Source organism: Acomys minous (genome assembly GCF_964271855.1).
Source record: "Acomys minous genome assembly, chromosome: 14".
In the NCBI taxonomy this organism is placed as follows: Eukaryota; Metazoa; Chordata; class Mammalia; order Rodentia; family Muridae; genus Acomys; species Acomys minous.
The window spans coordinates 38,386,703-38,410,073 of NC_140496.1; the positions used below are offsets into that span (position 1 = coordinate 38,386,703).

The window sequence follows — 23,371 nt, forward strand, 5'->3', positions numbered from 1 at the left end:
TTTCTGTGAATCAGAAGACATGAGATGTGCTAGAAGTCAGCTCGCCTCCCAGTGAGGAGCCACTGCCTGCCCCCCAGTGAGGAGTCACTGCCTGTCCCCAGTGAGGAGTCACTGCCTGTCCCCCAGTGAGGAGTCAATGCCTGCCCCCCAGTGAGGAGCCACTGCCTGCCCCCCAGTGAGGAGCTACTGCTTGCCCCCCAGTGAGGAGCTACTGCCTGCCCCCCAGTGAGGAGCCACTGCCTGTCCCCCAGTGAGGAGCCACTGCCTGTCCCCCAGTGAGGAGCCACTGCCTGCCCCCCAGTGAGGAGCCACTGCCTGTCCCCCAGTGAGGAGTCACTGCCTGTCCCCAGTGAGGAGCCACTGCCTGCCCCCCAGTGAGGAGCCACTGCCTGCCCCCCAGTGAGGAGCCACTGCCTGTCCCCAGTGAGAAGCCACTGCCTGCCCCCCAGTGAGGAGCCACTGCCTGTCCCCCCCAGTGAGGAGCCACTGCCTGTCCCCAGTGAGAAGCCACTGCCTGCCCCCCAGTGAGGAGCCACTGCCTGTCCCCCCAGTGAGGAGCCACTGCCTGTCCCCAGTGAGAAGCCACTGCCTGCCCCCCAGTGAGGAGCCACTGCCTGTCCCCCCAGTGAGGAGCCACTGCCTGTCCCCAGTGAGAAGCCACTGCCTGCCCCCCAGTGAGGAGCCACTGCCTGTCCCCCCAGTGAGGAGCCACTGCCTGTCCCCAGTGAGAAGCCACTGCCTGCCCCCCAGTGAGGAGTCACTGCCTGTCCCCAGTGAGGAGCCACTGCCTGCCCCCCAGTGAGGAGCCACTGCCTGTCCCCAGTGAGAAGCCACTGCCTGCCCCCCAGTGAGGAGTCACTGCCTGTCCCCCAGTGAGGAGCCACTGCCTGTCCCCCAGTGAGGAGCCACTGCCTGTCCCCCAGTGAGGAGCTACTGCCTGCCCCCCAGTGAGGAGCCACTGCCTGTCCCCAATGAGAAGCCACTGCCTGCCCCCCAGTGAGGAGCCACTGCCTGTCCCCCCAGTGAGGAGTCACTGCCTGTCCCCAGTGAGGAGCCACTGCCTGCCCCCCAGTGAGGAGTCACTCCTTGCCCCCCAGTGAGGAGCCACTGCCTGTCCCCCAGTGAGGAGCCACTGCCTGTCCCCCAGTGAGGAGCTACTGCCTGCCCCCCAGTGAGGAGCCACTGCCTGTCCCCAGTGAGAAGCCACTGCCTGCCCCCCAGTGAGGAGCCACTGCCTGTCCCCCCCAGGGAGGAGTCACTGCCTGTCCCCAGTGAGAAGCCACTGCCTGCCCCCCAGTGAGGAGCCACTGCCTGTCCCCCCCAGGGAGGAGTCACTGCCTGTCCCCAGTGAGGAGCCACTGCCTGCCCCCCAGTGAGGAGTCACTGCCTGTCCCCCAGTGAGGAGTCACTGCTTGTCCCCCCAGGGAGGAGTCACTGTCTGTCCCCCAGTGAGGAGTCACTGCTTGTCCCCCAATGAGGAGCCACTGCTTGTCCCCCAGTGAGGAGTCACTGCTTGTCCCCAGTGAGGACCCACTGCCTGTCCCCCAGTGAGCAACCACTGCCTGTTCCCAGTGAGGAGCCACTGCTCCTTTGGTTTTGTAATTGTTGCTCTGTCTTTGCCATCTGCAGCCCAAATGAAAGAACTCAAAGCCTACTCCTGGGCCATTCACTCATGTTCTCCTATTCCTAATATAAAAGAAAACACACTCCGGTTAGCAGAAATGGTCCAAACCTTTGCTCACCTCTGAGCCTGTCCACAGTTATCTACCCATTTCACCAGGTAACCATCATCTATCTGTGTATTCAGTGTGGAATCGATTACTGTATGTCTGACATTGGAGCAAACACACACACACACACACACACACACACACACACACAGAGAGAGAGAGAGAGAGAGGATTCCATTCTTAGGTTGAAGATGTTTGTGGCCTGGTAGAAATAAAAAGCATAAGCACATCAAAATTCAATATTAAATAATGTAGCAGATAGAATCAGAGGGCTAAAATGATATGATCGTGCTTACCAAACATGTCTACGTTGCAGCCCCATGCCAAATGTTACCATGCTATGTCTCCTTTAAGCATCACGGTGATCTGGGGCAACAGATACACTTCCTTCATTTGCACAGACATAAACTGGCACCACACTCATGTCTACACTAGGAGTCATTTCTTGAAGTCCCATAGTCCATCTCCACACTGTGTGTTGTCTAGTCAAGCACAAAACCATCCCCCTACTGGAGAGAATTGTTGATGAAGATGTGACTCTGAAGAATTTAACAAGTTCAACACAAGGAGATATCTACGCTGGACACGAAAAGGTGGTTAATTCCCCCAGAAAGTGAAGGTAAGGGTAGTGCAGGCATCTGGAAGGCTGTTCAGTGATCCTGGCCTAAAGTTGTGTGTGTGTGTGTGTGTGTGTGTGTGTGTGTGTGTGTGTGTGTGTGTGTGTGCCTGCGTGTGTGTATACTAGGAGACAATAGCATCTATAATAGTAGCTACATATTTTCTACTACTGCTATGGCTGAACCCTCTCCATCCCTGCAAGTATTATTACCCTCAAGTTCAGACACATTAAATGACTTGCATAGATCACACAACTGAGTAATCTAAGTCATCAACACAAGAAGGGTCTAATCGCCAAGTCTGTGCACTTCAAGAGGTCATAACCATGGCCTCTGAAGCCAGACCACCTGGGATAAAATCCCAACTCTCCCACTTACTAATTACATGGCTCAGACTGGCTGCTAAACCTCACTGTGCCTCAGTTTCTCCATCTGGGTGTAATAATCACTTCATTCCCTTTTTATCTGAACTGTTGGTTTGGAGGGTTTCCTACAGGTTCACTGCTATTATGGTGGCTAATCTAGGGACCATTCGTCACATCTACTTGGTCCAAACCTCAGGAGTAAAAAAGGGCTGGATTCTTCCACCAAATGTTTTGTCAACTCAAAGAAGCCACAAGCTTCTCTAGGATTTTAAAACAATTCACGAGCCCTCCGTCGAGCAGCCAGAGAGCAGCCCTGGGGCACTGTGACCTCATGGCAGGGATGATGTGATGGTGTCTCTGTGCCAGTCTTCAGCCTCCAGCAGGAACATTGCCTTATGAGGCAGCCTGTGTTTCTCGTTCTGGATGTCCGTGCCGATGCAATCCCAAACTCTGGCATCCTTATGTGTACCTGATGGAGATTTGCTTACTGTTCCCCACTCATCCAAGTTCCTCAAACTCCAAAGGCAAGTACAGCGTGTCAAGCGATGGGGACCTTCCCTGTGTGCACACTGCAGAGGTACCATGCGAAGGTGTCTACTATGGCACAACACACTACTGTACTATCAGCGGACTCTGCTGGTCAAATCATAGTACAAGAGCAACCCGATGTAGCCTGTTTAGCTCACAAAAAGATCCTTGTGTCTTGCAAAGAATGGAGGAAAGCAGCATGCATGCTTAGCAACATCTTGTTTCTGGGTCAAGACCAATACGATGTTCCATCTTTGTTTAGGTTCCTCTAAAAGAAGCCTAGAGACTGGTTCAAGTATAGAAAATCTTTGCAGAGAATTAGGGAAACGAGCTTGGGAAGGGAGAGTTACCAAGACACAGTGTTTTATACACCTTCTGCCATCGTGGACTCAGTTCCTAGAGGAAATATTAAGGAGTAGGGCAGTACAGCTCTCAGGACGATCCCACCCAAGAGGCAGAGGTGAAGGCTGTTGATTCCCTGTCATTTTGAGTCTACTTCACATTAAAAGAGTTTTTAAAGGATATTAGAGAAAGCCTCCCAGCGTGGAGAGGGAGAGAGGGCTAGCTGCAGGGAATTGAGACTACTCAAGGGTGAGACCTCAAGCAGGAGGAGACTGTGCAAGGTGCTGCCTCCCAAAGGCACCACACTGCCTTGTCTCTTTTCCAAAGGTGATGATGGGTAAGCTCATCAGATCTGACATCATCGGGTTGTGAGGACAGCCTTTTGGCATACGTGTTGGGGGTCATCATGATTAAGTTAGCTGAGATGCAAAGACCTGTCCACTATAGGCAGTACAATTCTCCAGGCTGGGACTCTGTACCGTATAAAAATAAAAACAAAAATCTTACTGCTTCTTGACTATGGATGTAATATGACCAATTGCTACTGTGATGTCCCATCATGGTGGACCTCAACCTGAAACTGTGAGCCAGAACAAACCCTTCCTTCCTAGTTTCTTTTGCTAGGGCATTTTGTCATAGCGACAGAAAAGATAACTAATATACCAATGGTAATATATATATATATGTATAGATACATATATGTGTGTATGTATATGTATAGGTATATATATGTCATGGGTTTTTTAAAGCCAGAGTCTCAATATCCTTGTATCATGTACGTTAATAACAATCATATTAAAGATTTAATCATATTACAGATTTGTTCATAGATACAACATTTAAAGACATTAGTACATTTTCATCAACTTAGTGGAAATTATAAGTAAAACAAAAGAAGTAAAAAATGACGACTAACCTATGACTCAGAGATTCTTTGTGAAAATTGCCTTACATGTGTTCATGGGGGGGTATAAAGGGGGGCATTCAATGGCTCAGGTTTACAGCAAATATTTCAGTTTTTTTTTTAAAAGAAGGAAACAACCAAAATGCCTATCAGTGGGGTAAAGGTTAAACTACGGCTTTGGAGTCCTGCTTCTGTAATTGTAAATAATTTTATACTCTATAGAATAGAAAAGGCCTTGCATTGACCCAAAATTTGAATATATATGGCACAAAAATGTATGATTATAACTAGAAGCATTTAGAAATGTGCACTAAAGCTCGTGAAGGAGCTGTAGCAAAACTGAAATACGGCTATTCTCTAATCAGGAACAAAAACAAAAACAAAACAAACAAACAAACAAACAAGCCAAAGGGCAACATCATATTTATAACCAGTGTGTTGCTTCAGTCACTCACAGTGAACATAGTCTTAGATTATTATTTGTATAATTTAAAGCATTTTTAACAACTGATCCCTCTCCACTACTCAGGAAAGATGTTTAAGAAAGCAAACAAAGCCGAAAGAACTAAAGTTTCATCTCTCTCTCTCTGAACTGCTGGTTGACAGGAAATAGCAAACACCTTCAAGTTTCCTGGGGTGTCATTTGAGCACCCAGCAAAGCTGCTACCTATTCCTCCAGAAAATATTGAAATAGTTTCTGAATGTGGTTTAGTAAAATGTCCACCAAAAAATAAAAATAAAAAAATAAAAGGCAAAAGTGTTACACAACTATAAAGGACTCCATACAGAGTGGACTCTGGGTCAGGTGCATGTAAGGTCACTTGTTCCTATCCAGGCACTGACCAGCCGGGCCAGATAAAGGAGGGGTCACAGAGTGAACTTCACACTTGGGGCTTTTCCTAAGGCTGCACACTCAACTGTTGGTTAATGCTTAGCAAATCTGGAGGAGGAGACAGAGGAGCCGGGCTTGAAGGCATCTGATTTTCATGCCACAAAGATTCACTTAGAGGCTACTATGGGGCGGCCGTGGTGTGGGATTGGGAACAGTCACAGAGGCCATCCTGTGATGTTTCTTCCTCCGTGGAGTTAGCGGAGGCTGGATGTAGGAGGGGCCCTAGGAACAGCTTGCGTTATCTTGGTTTTCCATGGAATCTGTTCAACCGTGGCACGCGAATTTTAGTAACACTTGTGTTGTAAAGTCCCGTTCTGACCGTCAACTCCCTGGAGCTCGGACACACGCTGCCTGTAAGAGCTCAGAGATCTCTATCTGAAACATGGCCACAGAGGGTGCTTCAAGAAAGGGGCCAAGTAGATGCTAATCAGAGTTAGAGATAACACCGTGCTTGGCTCTAGAAATATAAACAGACAGACTGTGTTTTTGCAGCAGCCTGACACAAGTTTTGGTGGAGAGAGAGATGCTCCCTAATTCTCCGCCCCCTCACCCCCCACCCCACCCCCGCGCCACCTGACTCAACTTGTACAAGCTGGAAATGGGAGGGCTATCGCCTCCCTGCCAGTAGGGGAGAGGCTGCACTTCTGAAGCTCCTATTGAAAGGAAACTCAAATTACAGCAGACCTAAAGTGCCCCATCCTGACGTGCTCTAGAAATTGAGGTATCCTCTCATGAGCAAACAGAGGCTAATCGCTGTTCTTTAAGTGCATTGAGATATTTACTTCTTTTCTAGTTTATTAATAGCGACGAGACCACCTTTCTCAGGTCCCTTGGTTTCTCTGCTCACTGAACGGATGTGAGCATTTTGAAGGTGGAGTCACATACTTAGCCATACAAAAATGGGGACCTTTATAAAATTTTTTAAAAAGCAACCAACTCTAATATGGTCACCGTTCTTTGTCGGCGAAATGGAATCGAAGAGGATGACACTGAGCCTGCAGTGGAGAAGGATCCATTTAACCGCAAAAGTAGATGAAATTTTTGTTGCGAATTTTTATGCAGTTAAAACATAACTGATTGCAAGTGAGGAGCGAACGCAGGAAGGGGAAGGAGTGTGATCCCAGCACCTGGGGCGCTCTCGGCGTCTGATAAATGCCAGATTTACTGCCAACGTGAGATTGATAAATACTAACTAAATCACAGCCACGCTTGGGGGCAATTCATTTCTTTTCCCACCTCCCACCCCAGCCCCGGAAAAAAAAAAAAAAAAAAAAAAAAAAAAAGAACACAAAACATGGAACTCAAGTCAGGCATGACCAAACCTGAAGAATTTGACTCTTCCTTCCTGCTGCTTGTTGAATTCCTCGTGATTTGGGCAGACTATGGGGGAAGCCAGAGCGGTTGAGGGGGCTAGAGGGCTGGGCTGGGTACGGAACCTGTGCTAAATCTGGCCAGGCTTCCGGGAAGGGCCAGCTTAGCTCGGTCTTTCATGAATAAACACTCTAATTGGGGACATCGTGGATAAGGGGGTCTGACTTCTTTCTCAGGACGGCTGTAGCATGATTTGCTAATTGGATATCCCTGGGGCGTGGAGGTGCCCTTGCTGCCCACACCCTCCCTCTCCCCCCCCGCCCCCCCCCCCCGAGGGATTACTAGGGAATGGAGTTTTAGAAGTTACTAGTGCACGGTAAAAAAGATAGAGCCACAGTAAAAAGGAAGAGGATCCCCATTGCCCATTCGGGAGTAGCATGGACCCGGAAGTGTCTGGCCGATGGTAGCACCAGTCACTGTGGCCAGCACTGACTTTTGGAGCTGGACCCCCTCCCACATGAGTAGCCCAGCACTGAGTGTTCCTTCTCTGCTAGAGTGCTTGGCCCAAGAGATAAGACATCCTGTCTCCAGACCTCACTGCTGGCATTTGAGTCTCTTCCTTAGAACATAGCATGAAATAGCATGAAGGAATCTTCGTGGAGAACAGGAAAGGCTCTTCTGAAGCCTCTGGACTTGAGTTGGAGATGAGATGCCACCGTTTTTCAAAGTAGGTACAGAGATGAAAGAAAGGGTGATTCTAGTCTGTCCTTGTAAGGGAGGGTAGCAGCATCTGAATGGAGCCACTGAGGACAAGCAGAAGGCCACTGACATTCCAGAACGGGTGCTCTACCCAGGAAGGGTCAGGGCCACAGTCACAGTCCTTGGTTTTTCTTTTGATGGGCTAAAGGAAGAAAAACTGAGAAAGGGGCACAACAGAACAAAAATAAGTCGGGAGACCTTCAACCAAACCTCTGGGAAACTCCTTAGCTCCCCTCCCCTACCAAAAATTTTACATATATCTTCAATATACATATATCCTATAAGGCAAACACTCACCCTTCTGACCAGAGGACACACCATGTCCTGGTGAACATCTATGTTTTCTTTCTGAGAAAAAGCAAAACAAAACATCTTTCTGACTAATTGTACACGTAATCCAAGATCTATGGACTGTGTCGTCTGCCAAGGCCAGCCCATGAGCAGTGGCTATACTTACCTAAGCCCTGACCGCTGTCTCCTCTCTAGAGGGTGGAGCTCTTCCTGGGCCTCGGCTCCTACTCTTGCTAAGTTATGTTTGCTCTGCTCATGCATGCAAAGGGCCATAAGGAAACCGTTCCTAATGATGGAGGGCAGTTGTTCTCACTCCAAACATCCATGTAAGGTAAGGTTACATCTGCTGCTTCCGTCTCCCAGAAGTCACTGACACACAGGCAGCTGAGACCTGACAGAAGGACTCAAATTTTCATCGCCAAATGTGGCCTATTAGTCGGGCTCTTTTTATGGCGTAGGCCCCCTCCTGCTTCTGCCTGCATCATCTTGTAATTTCTCCCAAGAACCTGGTATAGTAAGTACCCCCATTGCCTCCATTTACAAGTGGGAAACTGGCTTCCATTGTATCCATAGTCACACCTGATGAAAGCAGTCATGAAATCACTGGCTTTCTCTACTGTACTCTAGCTGGAATTTTTCCCCATTGGTTATATTAATATATATATATTTTTGTGTGTATATATATATACACACATATATATGTATATATATATATGTGTGTTTATATAATAACAATTATATGTGAAGTATATATCATAGGAAGTTTAAGTAAATAAATAATGTATTTATTTCCTGAGGACAACCAAGAACATGGGTGGTGCCTGAATTTAAATGTAAGAAAGTAATTTATTTTTGTAGAAATGATAAGAAAAGATTTCTAATAAAGAATACAGTTTGAATACAAATGATAACTTTCTCCTTTTAATCAGTGGAGTGTATATTTTTGGTACACAGCAACAATGAGTTACTTCTCAGAAACCTGAAATAACCAGTTCATCATCAAAGGACCTGTTGATGATCACAGAAAATGCGCTTAAGTTCTCAGACTTAATTTTCTCTGTAAAAAAAAATGATCTTTTGGACTGGTCATTTTAAATGTCCTCCTATGTCTGTGTTGATGTGCCAAGAATCTCATGTGTTTGCCCCCACCGTGGCATTTCTGCCAATTCTAAATGGGCTCGTAGACAATACATATTTCTTTAAAGACTCATATTTACATGGAAGGGCAGACATGTATGGGAACCCTCCCAATGGCTAGGACCAGTTTGCTTTAGGACCTCACATTATGGATATGTAAGGGCCAAATACGGCCCATAATCAGCCAGCTTCTTTGCCTTGTCCTAAATCCTAGAGGAACTCCTTTGAACCTTATCAAAACCCCAAATGCCTTGGGGAAATACTGCATTAAGATGGATTAGTGCCTTTCACCAGAGTACAAGTCTGACAGGTGTAGATGAACAGAGAGAAGCCTGTGACGAGGTCAAAAGAAACTTAGAGGGGCTGGAGAGATGGCTCAGAGGTTAAAAGCACCGTCTGCTCTTCCAAAGGTCCTGAGATCAATTCCCAGCAACCACATGGTGGCTCAAACCATCTGTAATGAGATCTGGTGCCTTCTTGTGGCGGGCAGGCACACGTGTGGGCAGAATACTGTATGAATAATAAATAAATCTTTGGGGAAAAAAACTAATCTTAAAAAAAGAAAGAAAAGAAAAGAAACTGAAAGACTACAAAAGAACAAAACTCAGAGACGGTGGGGCCCCCAGACCTGGACCCGGTCTGCATTTGACCTTTATCCCTGCTACCCCAGGTTTGATTTGAAGCAGAAGCACCTGGCCCCTATTGGAGCACTTTTCCTCTGGAGCTCTGAGCAGAGCTGAGGCTAATAGCCTATTTAGGTGGTGTCTAAGCCTGGATTTCCCAATGTCCTCCAGAATCTCTCTCTAGACCTATGTAACACAGCGAAGTCCTGCCTTCCTGTCATCTCTGAGTGCCAACCCACCTAAGGCTTATTAGGAAAGGGACACATAAACTGTATGCTAATAGAAAAATATTTTTAAAAAATGGCTCTCATTGTAGAACACTGAGAACACAGAGTGATAACTCAGGGATACAGACAAGAAGAAAAGATGAAAAATGTGAGAGAACCAGAGACCCAGGGAGACAGAAGGGGCAAGTAATTTGCCCACTGTGGTTGGCAAAGGGACTCTTTCGACAAGAGAAAAGTGGGCAGAAAGTGTGCATGACCCTAAGCTGAGGTCAATACTAAGCTGAGATTCAACATGGGTGCTACTAGTTTGAGCACTCTCATACTCAGCCTTGGAAGAATCAAGAAAGCATTTGCCATATTTATTGCTGTGGTGATGCATAGAATATATGTCTACAACACACCTATGAGGTAGGTGCTGTCATGATTATCCCAAATGTAGAAAAGGGGAAACAGAGTCACAGCAGGATAAAGCCATTGCCCCAATGTCATGATGGTAACAGCAGATCTTGGGCCAGGGGCTGGGGTGGTTTGCCTTCAGTGTTTGCCACCTGTTTACAAGGTACTGTGTGCCTGCTGTGGAGAACACACACCAAAACACCCAAAAGAGAAGGGACAGGGAGTCGCAATCAGGTGGAACGTGTCTTTAGCATCAGTGCTCATTTTCTTCCGTTACCTTGGATATTTATTTATTTATTTATTTATTTATTTATTTATTTAGGTCTTTCTAGACAGGGTCTCTCTGTGTTATCCTTGACTGTCCTGTGCTTGCTTTGTAGACCAGGCTGGCTTCGAACTCACAGCGAACTGCCACCATGCCCAGCCCATTACCTTGGATTTAGTGCTCATTGGGAAACAGAATTTTGGTCTCTTGGTCACCCTGGCCTTCCCTGTGGGGGACTAAGTATTTTTTCTTCCCAAGGATTCTGTGACCCATAGGTTAGCCACCATATCTTATGGTAGGGAAATGCGTAAAATGGAGTTTAAAAATCAGCTCGGCAGAAACAAATAATAACTGAGATCTGCTCTAACAAGCAGGCCCTCCAGAAACACGAAAATTCATTATACGTGGTAAATATTTGTTTAGGCAAATTTTGAACTGGAGATGGCTTGATTGATGGATAATTGTTTTCAGTGTCAGCTAAATATGTTCATCTGTCACTGCCAAATCACGAATTGATGTGCTATCATTTAATGTTTTCTTTCTCTCCCAAAAAAAGAAAAAAAGAAAGAAAAAAGAAAAAAAGAAAAGTGAACACCATTTTTTTTCCATCAATTCTTAAGCTAATTTGTTTACTGAGGAAAAACATATTTGACACTTTTCTTTATTCAAGGCACTAAGGTTGTTAGAAGCTTTGGGGAGGGATGTGGATTGACTTTCCTAAGAACTCTGGAAGGACTTGAGGATGCAGAGGACACTCAGCCCTCTGAGGCCAACCAGTCTACAGCCACAGCCGCGCATTGGCCCAGGCCCGCACTTCTCTTCCCAATCAACCTGCCTGCCTTTGTCATGTGGGATCATCAAGGCCCGGACGAGAGTTATGCATAGGTCTTTGCAATCATGCAAAATCCTGTATACACACACACACACACACACACACACACACACACAAACACACACACACACACACGTGGCCACCAGCACAGAAGGCCAGAGAGATCATAACTGGAAAGCCAATGTCAGAAAAGCTTCTGGAAGTTAAACTTTTTTTTTTTTTAAAGATTTACTTATTTATTTATTATGCATTCAGTATTCTGCCTGCATGTACACCTGAACTCTGGAAGAGGGCACCAGATCTCATTATAGATGGTTGTGAGCCACCATGTGGTTGCTGGGAATTGAACTCATGACCTCCGGAAGAACAGACAGTACTCTTAACCACTGAGCCATCTCTCCAGCCCGGAAGTTAAACTTTTAAAGTTAAGTTGACTCTTGATAAGAGAATGAGAAGGATGAGGGACAATATTGAGCAAGGCTTCTTCCTGAGGGACAGTGACAGCAGCCAGCACGGGTCGGGTAGGGGAGTGTGGTTACCTCAGGTCCGCTTCCTGGTTTCTTCCAGTTCCCTGGCCACAGGCTTCTTTTCAGATAATAAATATTATCTTGCGGCTGATTAACAGTAGTCACTACTTCACTGTACTCCTCCTAGGAAAGCTGGTGGCCAGGACGAACAGGGTACAGGAAGCTAGGTTCTCCTAAAGGTAATTTGTTCAAACAGTTCTCTCGGTGTTTTGTTTTTTTTTTAAATAATAAGTTTTAAAAATCTATTGTTATAGAGTAATTGCTCATCAAATTTCGTTTTAAAAGTCAAGGCAATTTTAAAATTATAAAGAACTTCCCAGATGTGTCTAGATAATTATGAGGCTGCATTTTACATAACTCTTAGACCTCAGGGGGTTGCAAGCCCTGTTTATAGTCTCTGCACTGGAGACAGAGGTTTATTCCATCAACTATGTTCGTTAGCAAACACCAAGTGGCGAAACTACATCGCATAGCTAGTCTGCTATTGCAAGCACCTATGTGTGGAAATTATCTGTCAGCTTAGGCAACCTGTACTATCGGGAGGCTGCAAGGCATGTTATAACCTTTGTGTTGGGGCCCAAAATCCCACTGTCTGTGCTCACGAGCAAAAAGCACCATGTGATAGACTTTACAGAGACAGTGTCCCAGAGGCTACATACACAGGCCCGTGGAAATGACCTGTGAGCTTCCTATAGCACCAGCTCTTGGGACACGGCATGCATTCTTCTCTCTGTTGAGGTTTCAAGACTGCTGAACCTTATACAAAAGATGTTTAGATACCCTGATGAGCAGACAAGTAGTGCCTTCACGTAGAGTGACTAAAGGCCACTGACTAGATTCTCCAGAAAGACTCTTGACGTGATGGGTGGACAACTGCCTCTGAGGTAAGGCTATTCTTGATGATCCCACAACTCCTTAACCAAAGCTAAAGTCGCACCATGGTTTCATCTTGTTTCACAGAAGCTGTGGTGGGTGTGATGGTGAGCATCCGTGGGTCCTAGCTGAAGTACTAAGAAGGCTGAGGCAGGAGGATCACAAGTCCAGATCACCTTAGGAAACAAAATAAAACCTTGTCTCTCCCCCACCCCTCCCCCCAAAAAAGTTAAATATATAAAATAAAGTCGTACATATCTACGTGCCTACCAGAAACCTGGTCTCCCTTAAAGAATTTAAATAAAGATCAGTTTTTAGTTTTGTTTTTTGTTTTTTTTGGTGGTTTTTAGTTTGAAGGGTTAGCATTCTGGGACTTCTGGAAACTTCCAAGGGCTGGTGCTCTTCTAATTGCTGCATCCCTAGAGGCCAGGAAGAGGCCACACCTCAGAGCAGAAAATGGCCTGGTTCCCTTTAAACATTACCTCTCCCATCCTTTTTCTCCACCAACCACCACCCCCCCCATACAGTTGCCGGCTGTGATCTGCTGCCTTTCAACATGGAATAAAATACATTACTTATGCAGGGAATGTTTTAATGTAACAAAGCAAAGGAATAAAAATGCCTTACAACAGTTTTATTAAAAACAAATTCCCACAGTAAATACATATACACTCGGTTTCTGGGAGCCAAACAGCCAAGGACATCGCTGCTAAGTGCTCTGGGAAGTGCTTATAAATTACTTGAAATAAAAAACATTGTTGCCTGGACATCAGGGATGAAATGCTGCAGTTTGTAATAAATTAACAGAGAACTTTACTTCCCCTCCTCGAACAAAGCAGCCATTTGTCTGAATAACCCACACTCAGCTGTGAGTTATATTCTCTCACTGCAACTGCATTCATTTGCAAATTATTCTGCAGTTTTAATGTTCAAGTTTTAAATACCTTGAGAACTGCTAAAGAAAGCAAAGTGGGGCAAACAGTTGGCTTGTAGTTTAAAAACTGCCCTTATTTCTGCTTGTCTTTTGGATTTCCCCCCTTTTCGAGGTTTTTTTCCCCCCTGTTAATATAAAGTTTCTTGAAAATACATTTTAAAAATAGACCGATACAATGTATTTGAGTGTATTTATCCCGGAAAGAAGTTTCCCTAGCACCCTGATTCTGGTAATTTTGGCCAATACTCATCCTACAGTCTTTAGACATTTTCTTCTATCAATACTTTAATTTAGTGACAGAATAATTTATAACTATCTTTGAGGTTTTCTCTATTGTTTATAACTTTTGTCTGCAGGTTTTAGGTTTGGTTAGATTTCCTCTCTCCCTTTCTCCTACTTTGACCAGGAGAAAGAGAGAGAGAAAGAAAAAAAAAAACTCACAAGAAAAGTCATTTCACTTCTCTTGAATTATTTTGATTATAAAACAAAAACTCCGCAAGAAAACTCTTTTCACAACCTGTTCAGTAAGAGAAAATGAACCGCTTTCCAGGCCTCTGAAAGGAACTGCACAAGAAGCATTTACAAATTCAATCTGAGGTTTGAAGGTTGTTTTCTTGGGGGGTGGGGGGGTGTCAGGGGCAGGCTTGGTTTGTGTGTGTGTGTGTGTGTGTGTGTGTGTGTGTGTGTGTGTGTGTGTGTGTGTGCCCGCGCGCGCGCGTGCAGATACTGGCTTTGGGCTTTGTTAGAATTGTGTTGCATTGTTTTAAATGAGGTCTGTCCCAGGCAACCCAGGGAATAAAAGTCATGTCGCCATTTCCAGGAAGCCATCTGAGGAGGCAAGCCCTTCAGAGCCATGAAGCATGTTATTTTCCGAAAAGTGGCTCATAAAATATTTTTATAAAGTAGGAGTTGAAATCATTTAAAAATCACTCTCTTTTATAAATCTGTTTGGAGAAAGCTCTTTTGATCCCTTCTTCCTTCTGATCCTCATCTTTTATTTTGCTTAGAGGTAAACATTTGCTTCATTTAAACAACAGCGTTTGCCATTGTGGGTCTTAAATCCTTCCCCAGTCACCCTATGGCGATTCATCACATGGGGGAAAATGAGAGACTTTGCATCCAAGACTTTTATCACCCCCCCAGAAATTGTTTGTTGTTTTTGCTTCGGTCCTTTTTTTTTCTTTTTCATTTTGTTTTAACTCCCTCTCACCGTCACCCCCACTCTGGGCTGCGGGGGAGATTGTTTTAGGACGTTTCAAAGCCTTTTGTGACAAGGGAACCAAAGTCCTTCTGCAGAGAATAAGAAATGCTTGATTACATGCCCTGTAAAACGGGAGATATTTCCAATTCCCTTTTAATTAAGATGTCTAAATAGCCATTGCTTTGGAGAACTCGATTTCCAAACAGTTTAGAAGGAAGAATGCTGAATTGCGATGCACACTCCCCTCTCTCTGGCCCTGGGGGGAGGGAACCGTCACCTGTGGGGCTATGGGTGTGGGGAGGGAGGGCGGAGGGGGGGGCGGGTATTCAAAACTTCAGCCTCATCAGAGTCGGAAAGGGACACAGGAAAAGGCAGCTGCAATGCAGAGGTGGTCCTAGCACTTTTATGACAACGTGGACTGCGGATGGGAGAAAATGACTACTCTGGTTAGCTGGGTCATATGTAGAAATGAGTACACCTCTGCTTTTTTGTTTTTTTGTTTTAAATGACTCACTGATGACTGGTTTGGTGCTATTTGATTCTCTGACCATGCAAGCCTGATTAAGTGCATTAGCTTAGGCCCTAAGGATGTCCTAGCTGGCCACCCATCTGGTGCTAGGCTCCCGTCCACGAAAATCCCCCAGCTTAGCCCTGAATATTCTTTCTAAAGACGGTTAAGTAAAAGGGCTGACATTAGCATATGTTCCCCCCAAGTGTCCTGTTGAACTTTTTTGCTGGGCATTACCCTACCACGGGCTTTCTGGATGCTAGCCAATGAGAGATTGGCTTGGAACTGTAAAATTAGCCATCTGCCTATTAAAAATGTAACCAGCTGCATCAGATGAAACACAGCGACTATTGAAATGAACTCATCCGGGAGAGAACTCTCGTCCCCTGCTTGGACATTTTTCCAATCTACTGCTGGACCAAGACACTCTAGCGAAGAGCCTTCCGACCTTGTTTGGGGGAAAACAGCCTGACTCTCAAGAATCAAAAAGGCTTGTGATTTGTTTTGTTGCTAAAATTCTGGCATTTCTCAGGGCTGATGTGGACCTTTAAGTAAAGAATTCTCTATTTTCCTAATACTTGTTTAAAGCACTTCCCTGTTTTTGGAAAATTAAAATATAAAAGTGGGCAAAGCCCAAAGTTTTTTCCTCTGCACTCCAGTGCTCCATCCTTGGTTCTGGACACTACTAATGAACTTTAATTTCACACCTAAAATATTCTCTCTGCAGCACAAAATACCTTAAAACAGAGAGAGATAGAGATGTAATTATTCCAGGCCAAGAACTACATCTCAGTAGACAGTAGAGATTCTGTATTTACTACAAGGCCTGTTTATTAAAAATGAGAACTTTCAATAGCTTGTGCTATTTTTCTTTCTAAAGCCTAATGGAGCATTAAAAAATAATTCATTAACTAATTAACAAGACTGTGTTTATTTACAGTATATAAAATGTTTCTATCAGGCAAATAACACACCATAACACAGTGCTGTGTTGACAGTAAAACATCTGCAGCTTCATTTAATGCATTTGCTAAATGACGAGGGGGGGAAATCAAAGGATGTTTAAACAGCTACTTCTCTGCCTGCAATTTTTGTTTCTCAGCGGAGGTCAGAGGCACTGAGGAAAGATGCCCCTTGGGGAGGCCGAGCCATATTCAGAGGCGCTCAGTACAAACACCCTCAGACAGTGATGGAGGACCAGGCCTGCCAGGACAGAGCTGGCTTTCCATGGGGCCCGCAGTGAACACAGATGGGCCGAACAGGACCGCGTGGAAGCCCCGCGGAGCTGTAGGGTTAAACTGCATGAAGTTGTCTTTTTGCAAGTTACTCAGTTAAATGTTAACAGCTTCGTTATAGTCAACCTAAAATTTCCCCATTTGGATTTTCTCCCTCCACAACTCTTCCTCTCCCTCTTTTCTTCCCTTCTTTCCTCTCTCCTAGCCCTGTTTCCTCTGTCAATATGTGTCTCTTTCTCTCACTCTTATTTTGTTGTGGGCAGGATTTTTTTTTTTTTAAAGCAAAAACAATAAAATTAGTACAGCGTATTACCCTTGCCTGCCAGTCACCTTCTACAAAGAATAGCCTCACCCTCCTCATCTCCTCACACCCACCTGAATTCCTCCTCAGCTCCTGCCTCCAAAGGCGAAGGGTTTTTCCTGTCTGTCTGTAGGCTTATTTGTCTTCTTGCCCCTCCCAAGATATTATGGGATGGACTAACAACCGCTAACAGCAATGACACCTGCCAATGTGACCCTTGGAGAATTTGCCCTTGGTCCTTTTCTATCTAAAAATGTTCCTAGGTCTGGAAGTGTCAAATGAATTGTATAAAGTCAGTTTTCCCTTTAACACCAGTGCCGGCGGTGTATCCGCCCCTGTCACCAGGGTGTCGCTGGAATAAAATGTCCTGGTTTAAGTCAGGCACGCTGCTCACGGCAGAGCCGGGATGGCAGTCTTTACAAAGTGCTTGCAAGTTTTGCCTGCGTAGTGCAGGCACAAAATCGTCTGCCCAGAACAGCTGAGACCACCGTAACTAAAGTTCCGGTTAAGATAAGGCTTCAAAACAGAAAGCCACATCAGCTAACTGTGTTCACTGGCCAGAACAGTTTTAAGCATGTCCTGCTGAGTTCATACGTAAAGAGTTACATGTCAGTATCTATTCAATCTATGGGATTGTTCTGTGTTATATTGTGTTGCAAATGGAGTGTCTTGTTTCCCTGTTCAGGACCAGGTCAGCAAACCATCCGCTAGCCCTCAGTTAGGCACACACACACACACACACACACACACACACACACACACACACACAGCATCACATACAAGGGACACAGTTTTTGTTTTTGGTTTTTCGAGACAAGGTCTCTCTGTGTTACCCTTGGCTGTCCTGGACTCACTTTGTAGACCAGGCTGGCCTCGAACTCACAGCGATCGCCTGCCTCTGCCTCCCGTGTGCTGGGTTTACAGGCATGGGCCACCACGCCTGGCTGAGGGACACAGTTTTAAAATGAAGGCCACCATGTGTCCATTTGTATCGGAAGTTTTGGTCAGTGGCAATAGATACTTGGCAGAGTGTTGTCTCAAGCCCTCCTGCAACCACAGCAGAGGTCACTAGTAGATTGTAGCAATCTTTCTCAAATCGGTCAGAATTGAGTCATCCGAGGAAACTCTTGGATAAAACATATCCACATGGAGATCACCCAAAGGACCTTCAAACAGCAAGATCATTGCTCTGCCCTCCTTACCCATCATGGGGTTCACACATGAGTCCTGACCCATCCGCCACTGCAACGAGGCAGGTTTGGTTCTCTGTGTTTTGCTGTCTGTGAGAGAAAGGGGAACATGGCAAATGAGTAGAGCTGACAAAAGGGTGGGAATGATGAATCTGTAAGCTTCTCTCTTGTGGTCAAGCCAGGAGGAAGGGCATCTCTGAGTCCATCTACATCGACCACCTCCACACTCATCCTCCGGGTCTACACAGTCCAAAACAGTGTTCAGATTGATAGACTAAAAGACATTTCTTTTTTCTTTTTTTTCAGTTGTATATCACTTTTAAAAGACTCAGATTTTTCTGAGACACTAAAGAAAAATATCCTCAAATAATTAAAACTAACATCTGAAGAACTCTCTGGAAGGAGCCAGGCTCCTGATTTCATTTGTGGTGGTAGTGTTTTGTTTTTCTTTTGTTTTGTTTGTTGGTTTTTGGATTTGTTTTGTTTTGTTTTGTTTTTCTTCCTTGCTTTCTTTCCTTTCTTCTTCTTTTTTTAATCATGGAGAGAAGGCTCTCATCAGAGTTCACCAAGTACACATGGTGCTTAGAATCTTCAGTGGTTCCTTCTTGCCCACAAAATAGCCCAGATACTTTACTGTTTAAAAGATGATTTGATTTAAAAAAAAAAAAAAGACGATTTGATTTGGCCATCTACCTATATTGTAGCCCTCGTGATGCCATGTCTTCCCACAATGTTATCCACTGTCTGCTAGTCCATGTGATTTTTCACACCCCTGGGTCCCTTGTAGAGACCAGTCTTCCTTGTGTGACTTATATTCCCCCTGCCTGGTTAACTTGTGCTTCTCTGTCAAGATCTGGTTTGGATGTCAGCCTCGTGTGTGGCTGATTCATATACTCACTGCTCTCTTCCCTTAGGATAAGTTACTTTTAAAGCAGAAAGGTTATGAACCTGAAGCAGGACTCCTGATGTTATAACGCTAGCTGCAAGCCCATAGGCATCTCATTTGACTTCCCTCTGCCTTGTTTCTGTTGTGCATAAAACAAGGACAGTAAGAGCTGGGTGTGGTAGGAGTCTTGTGTAATCTCAGCCAGTGGTAGGAGGAGGGAGGAGTCCAAGGCCAGCCTGGGCCACAGAGTCAGACCCCTTTCCACGCAAGAACACTGGGAAGTGCCAGTTCTTTTGTTCTGTAGTGGCTTTCCATTTCTGTGTCTGAAAATACTACATTTCCCCTCCACTGCACCCCAACATCCAAGACAAGGGACCTTGGTGTATTCAGTCCTTACCCTGGAGCCTGAGAAGGCATGGAAAACCAGGCAAGGACACGGTGCAAATTTTAATGAAGAATAAGAAAATTTTAAAAAAATCAAAGAAAAGGAGGACTCCTTCCATTGTAAAATGAACATTGTTTAAGTGTGGATGAGAAGGAGAGAGGGAGGGAAGGAGGGAGGGAGGAAAGGAGGGGAAGAGGACAGCAAAGGAGGGGAGGAACATGTTAGCCTACATATTCCCTCTGTGTGTGTGTGTGTGTGTGTGTGTGTGTGTGTGTGTGTGTGTGTAGTCTAAAATTGGAAATACAATTCCTCCCACGCAACTCCCACACGCAGCTATTCATTCAGAGAAACTTCCAAACTTTCCTCTCAGTAGAAGACCACACTGGTCTTGCTTGCCACCTCCTGGTCAGGGCACGTGGCTCACAGAATCATGAGGGTGAAGGAAGGTCTTGGCTCAGTTTACACTTTGACCATGAAGAATCCATGTGTCCTCCCATCAGGTAGGAGAATGGCTGGGATGTAATAGTCCAGCAGATGGCAGATGTCCTTTGGTAGGGGTGTCCCTATGAAGGCAGGTTCTGAAAGCAGACTGCCTGGGTTTGAGTCATAGCTCCAGCCCTTCGGCATTGGGTCACCTTGCCTTTACAGTATGAACAACGAAGTAGCCATAGCCTCACAGTATTATGTGCCTGGCATAAAACACGCACTTCCTGATGCCATTTCTGTCACATGATGCTTCTTGGTTGGTGAAGGGAAAGGAAAAATGCCTTCCGGATAAAAGGAGGGTTGGGAGTGACGGACACCCACTGCAGAGGTGGGGGTGGGGGTGGGGGGGTGGGCGGCGCCTGCTTTCTCCTCCTTATGTTTGGATTGGCTTCCGAAACAGCACAACATTCAGATAACCTCAGTGGGAACACTGTGCTGAAATGTCACTCCCAGGATTTGACATCTCCTTATTCTTCCTGCTACTGTTTGCTCCTTTTTTGCTTTGAAAATATGAATTAATGATGAATACTAATGAGCCCGTGACAAGACGAACTTCTACCTAGACTCCGTGAGCACTGGGAGCAACAAGGCTGCTGACATCTCCACAGAGGGGGAATGCACTCCTCTCCCCAACTTCCAAATCCTACCCCTATTCTTCCCCTATTCTTCCATTCCGCCCTGCTCCTTAATAATTTTTTAGAAGATTCATGAAAGCCTCCTGAATGTGGCTTTGAACTTGCTTATGAGAATTTTTTTTTTTTTTTTTTTTGGCTGTTAAAAAAGAAATGGTTGTTTTTATGGAAACCTTTCTGGGTTCCTCTTTCTCACCCTCAGCTCACCTGGTTTTCCATCTATTGTCTCTGGTGCTGTTTCATGGAGCTTGGGGATTTGTGAAGTGGCCAACCAGAGGGGACCCGAGGCACTGAGAACGAGCACACAGTGACTTCTTAAGCGATGCCAATTCTCCCTCCCCCTTTCAATAAAACAAAACAAACAAACAAAAGCCCAGCAATATTTTCCTGCTGTTGGCATCAACGACAAGTTTTATGGCATGGTCAGCCAGACTACCCCAGGTTTTTAAGCATTGAGTGGAGCAGGGAGGGAGGGGTGCAGGCAAGAAGGGGCAGAAAGCCTAGTGTGGAGCCTGCCTGTCATCATAGCCCTTGGGAGGGAGAGGCAAGAGGCCCAAGAGTAATAGGCAAACCTGGGCTATACAGGGCAACCTTGTCTCAAAAGCAAGCAAGCAAACAAAAGCCAGGGGCGGGGGGGGGGGGCGATAAAACCTACAGTGTGCAGAACTGTAGAATAAAGAGGAACAACTGAGTCAGAGTGTGTAAACACAGCTTGTTTTCTCTCCCCCTTCCCCCCCCCCCCCCCGTGTCATTATTTAGCTGAGGGTTCTGAGAACAGTCACAGATAACATGTTTGGAACTGTGTGAAGAGACAAACAGCCCCTTGACTTGGGGTTGGCTCTCCTCTTGCCTGTGCTCTGCTAGGAGGCCTGGACATTATCCATGAGAAGAAATCCCCAAAGGAAGACACTTGACAAGAGTCTGAGCTCCCTAAGCCATCACAAACACGGTCCTCACCTCACTGAGCTCCACAGAGGAACTCCACATCCAACAGCATGGACACAGATCCGAACCAGCTTGTGACCATGTGGCTATGAGTCTCAGGACTCAGGACCTGGGTACCAGTGGGGATGCAGCTAGAACATGAATGGCTGTGGAAAGGATGAGACTGGAAAACTGAGCGAGCTGAAGAAGCTGAGGACGGCTTGGTTCTGTGTTAGGTACGGAGTGAGTGGTGCGGGCCAGCCTACACGCTGACTCTTCTCCTATTTCTTATAGATGTCAGAGTGTGTCCCATGGCTTTGTAAAGAAATGTACCTTTGCTCTGGGAGCTCTGCGCTGGGGCTGGAACCTCTTTGACTAGTGTCAACATTGCGAGTGCAAATGAGCTCCCCATCTGCCACTCCTACAGCTTTTCTGATCACGTCTCCATCAAACCATAGGACATCTCTTAAGATTATCAAGAACAAACATGGCGTCCCCCCCATCCCGCTCCCCATTTCTGTCAGTTGGTAACAGGGGGAGGAAAGGGTCAGAAGCTTGCAGAGAGAAATGAAAAAGATCACATCTGTGCTTAAGAAAGGCATAAGCAACCCAGTGATGGTGGTGGGAGGCAGAGGCAGGCAGTTCTCTGTGAGTTTGAGTCCAGCCTAGTCTACAAAGCAAATTCTAGGACACCCTAGCCAGGATGGTTATACAGAGAAAGCCTATCTTGAATGAAGGAAAGAAAGAAAGAAAGAAAGAAAGAAAGAAAGAAAGAAAGAAAGAAGTCATAAGCAAAAGGATAACAGGTGACAACTGACCTGGACCTATTCTACTACAAAGACTTTCTTCTCTGTGCCTCATTCTCAGACTTATTGGATGACAATCAACCTAAAACTACCTTATGGAACAGAATAATTCAGTAGGTCTATAATATTTAAAATGGTGCCTGGAACATAATATCACATAAGCTTCATCTTAAACATGAAAAAATTACAATTTTCTTGTGTTTCCTGTGGCCCAAGCACTAAGCTGAGCACTTGGCACTGTTGTTTTATCTTCAGAAGACTCACAAAGCCAAACCAGGAAAAGCACTTACTCTGGTGACAAAATAGGCTCTGTGAAGTCGCTTTCTCTAAGACTGTGGAGAGTTGGGCTGGTTGTGTTTGTTTTGTTTTGTTTTGTTTTTTTGTCAACCCCACACAATTGAGAAAGTTCCTCCATCCGATTGGCCTGTGGGGTGTTTTCCTGATTAATGGTTCATGTGGGAGGGCCTGGCCAAGTGTGGGCGGTACCATCTCTCAGCAGGTGGTCCTGAGATGTCTAAGAGGGTAAACTGAGCAAACTAGGAGAAGCAAGGCAGTAAGCAGTTTCTCCATGGCCTCTGTTTCAGTTCCTGCCTGGAGTGCCTGCCCTGCCTTCTGTTCATGATAAACTACAAGAGTAAGCTGAAAAACTCTTTCCTCCTCAAGTTTCTTTTCCTCGTGGTGTTTTATGACAGCCATAGTGAGCAATCCAGGACAAAATAATTGAGCAAGCTGCTCTGTGTGGATAACCAGGGTTTGGCCAGCAAGTCATAAAGCAAAGGGGCCGCGACAAGCTTAAGTAGCCCAGGTTCACAGAGAGTGACTGGAGACATCACTCAAACCTAGTGCCTTGGCATGCTTCTATTGCTATAACTGTGCTGAATTATGATATTAATATGAGCCTTTTCTAATACCCGCCCTAGCTCTCAAACAATTGACACAGAGATCTATTAGATTTATTCAACAAGTTTTAAGCACTATAACTGGGCAGGTATCCATCTAGTCTAACCCAGTTATGTTTAGTCTGGCTATTTCCTAACCATGTGCTCATTCCTTGTCATCTCATACAGCCTTGGCTTTCAGCTGTATCTCTCTGTCCTCGTGGTGACTCCCTAATGGTGACCTTCCTTATGGTGACCTCCTGCTCTCTCTACCTCCTTCTTCCTCTCTTTTTGTCCCTAGCTGAGACCTCCCTTGACTGGGAATGAAAGTCCACCTCCTGTCATCTCTTGCCCAGCTATAGTCTGGTCAACGTCTTTATTAGCCA

General features: G+C 45.5%; 1 long non-coding RNA gene across 1 annotated transcript; it reads right to left on the bottom strand.

The window, feature by feature from the left end:
- Positions 1-5,953: 5,953 nt before the first annotated feature.
- LOC311582752 lies at positions 5,954-16,960 on the bottom strand. The gene is made up of 3 exons (XR_014774216.1): positions 16,873-16,960; positions 7,746-7,796; positions 5,954-7,605 (listed from the first exon to the last, which is right to left on the bottom strand). It is a non-coding gene; the product is annotated as an uncharacterized lncRNA (long non-coding RNA).
- Positions 16,961-23,371: the final 6,411 nt, after the last annotated feature.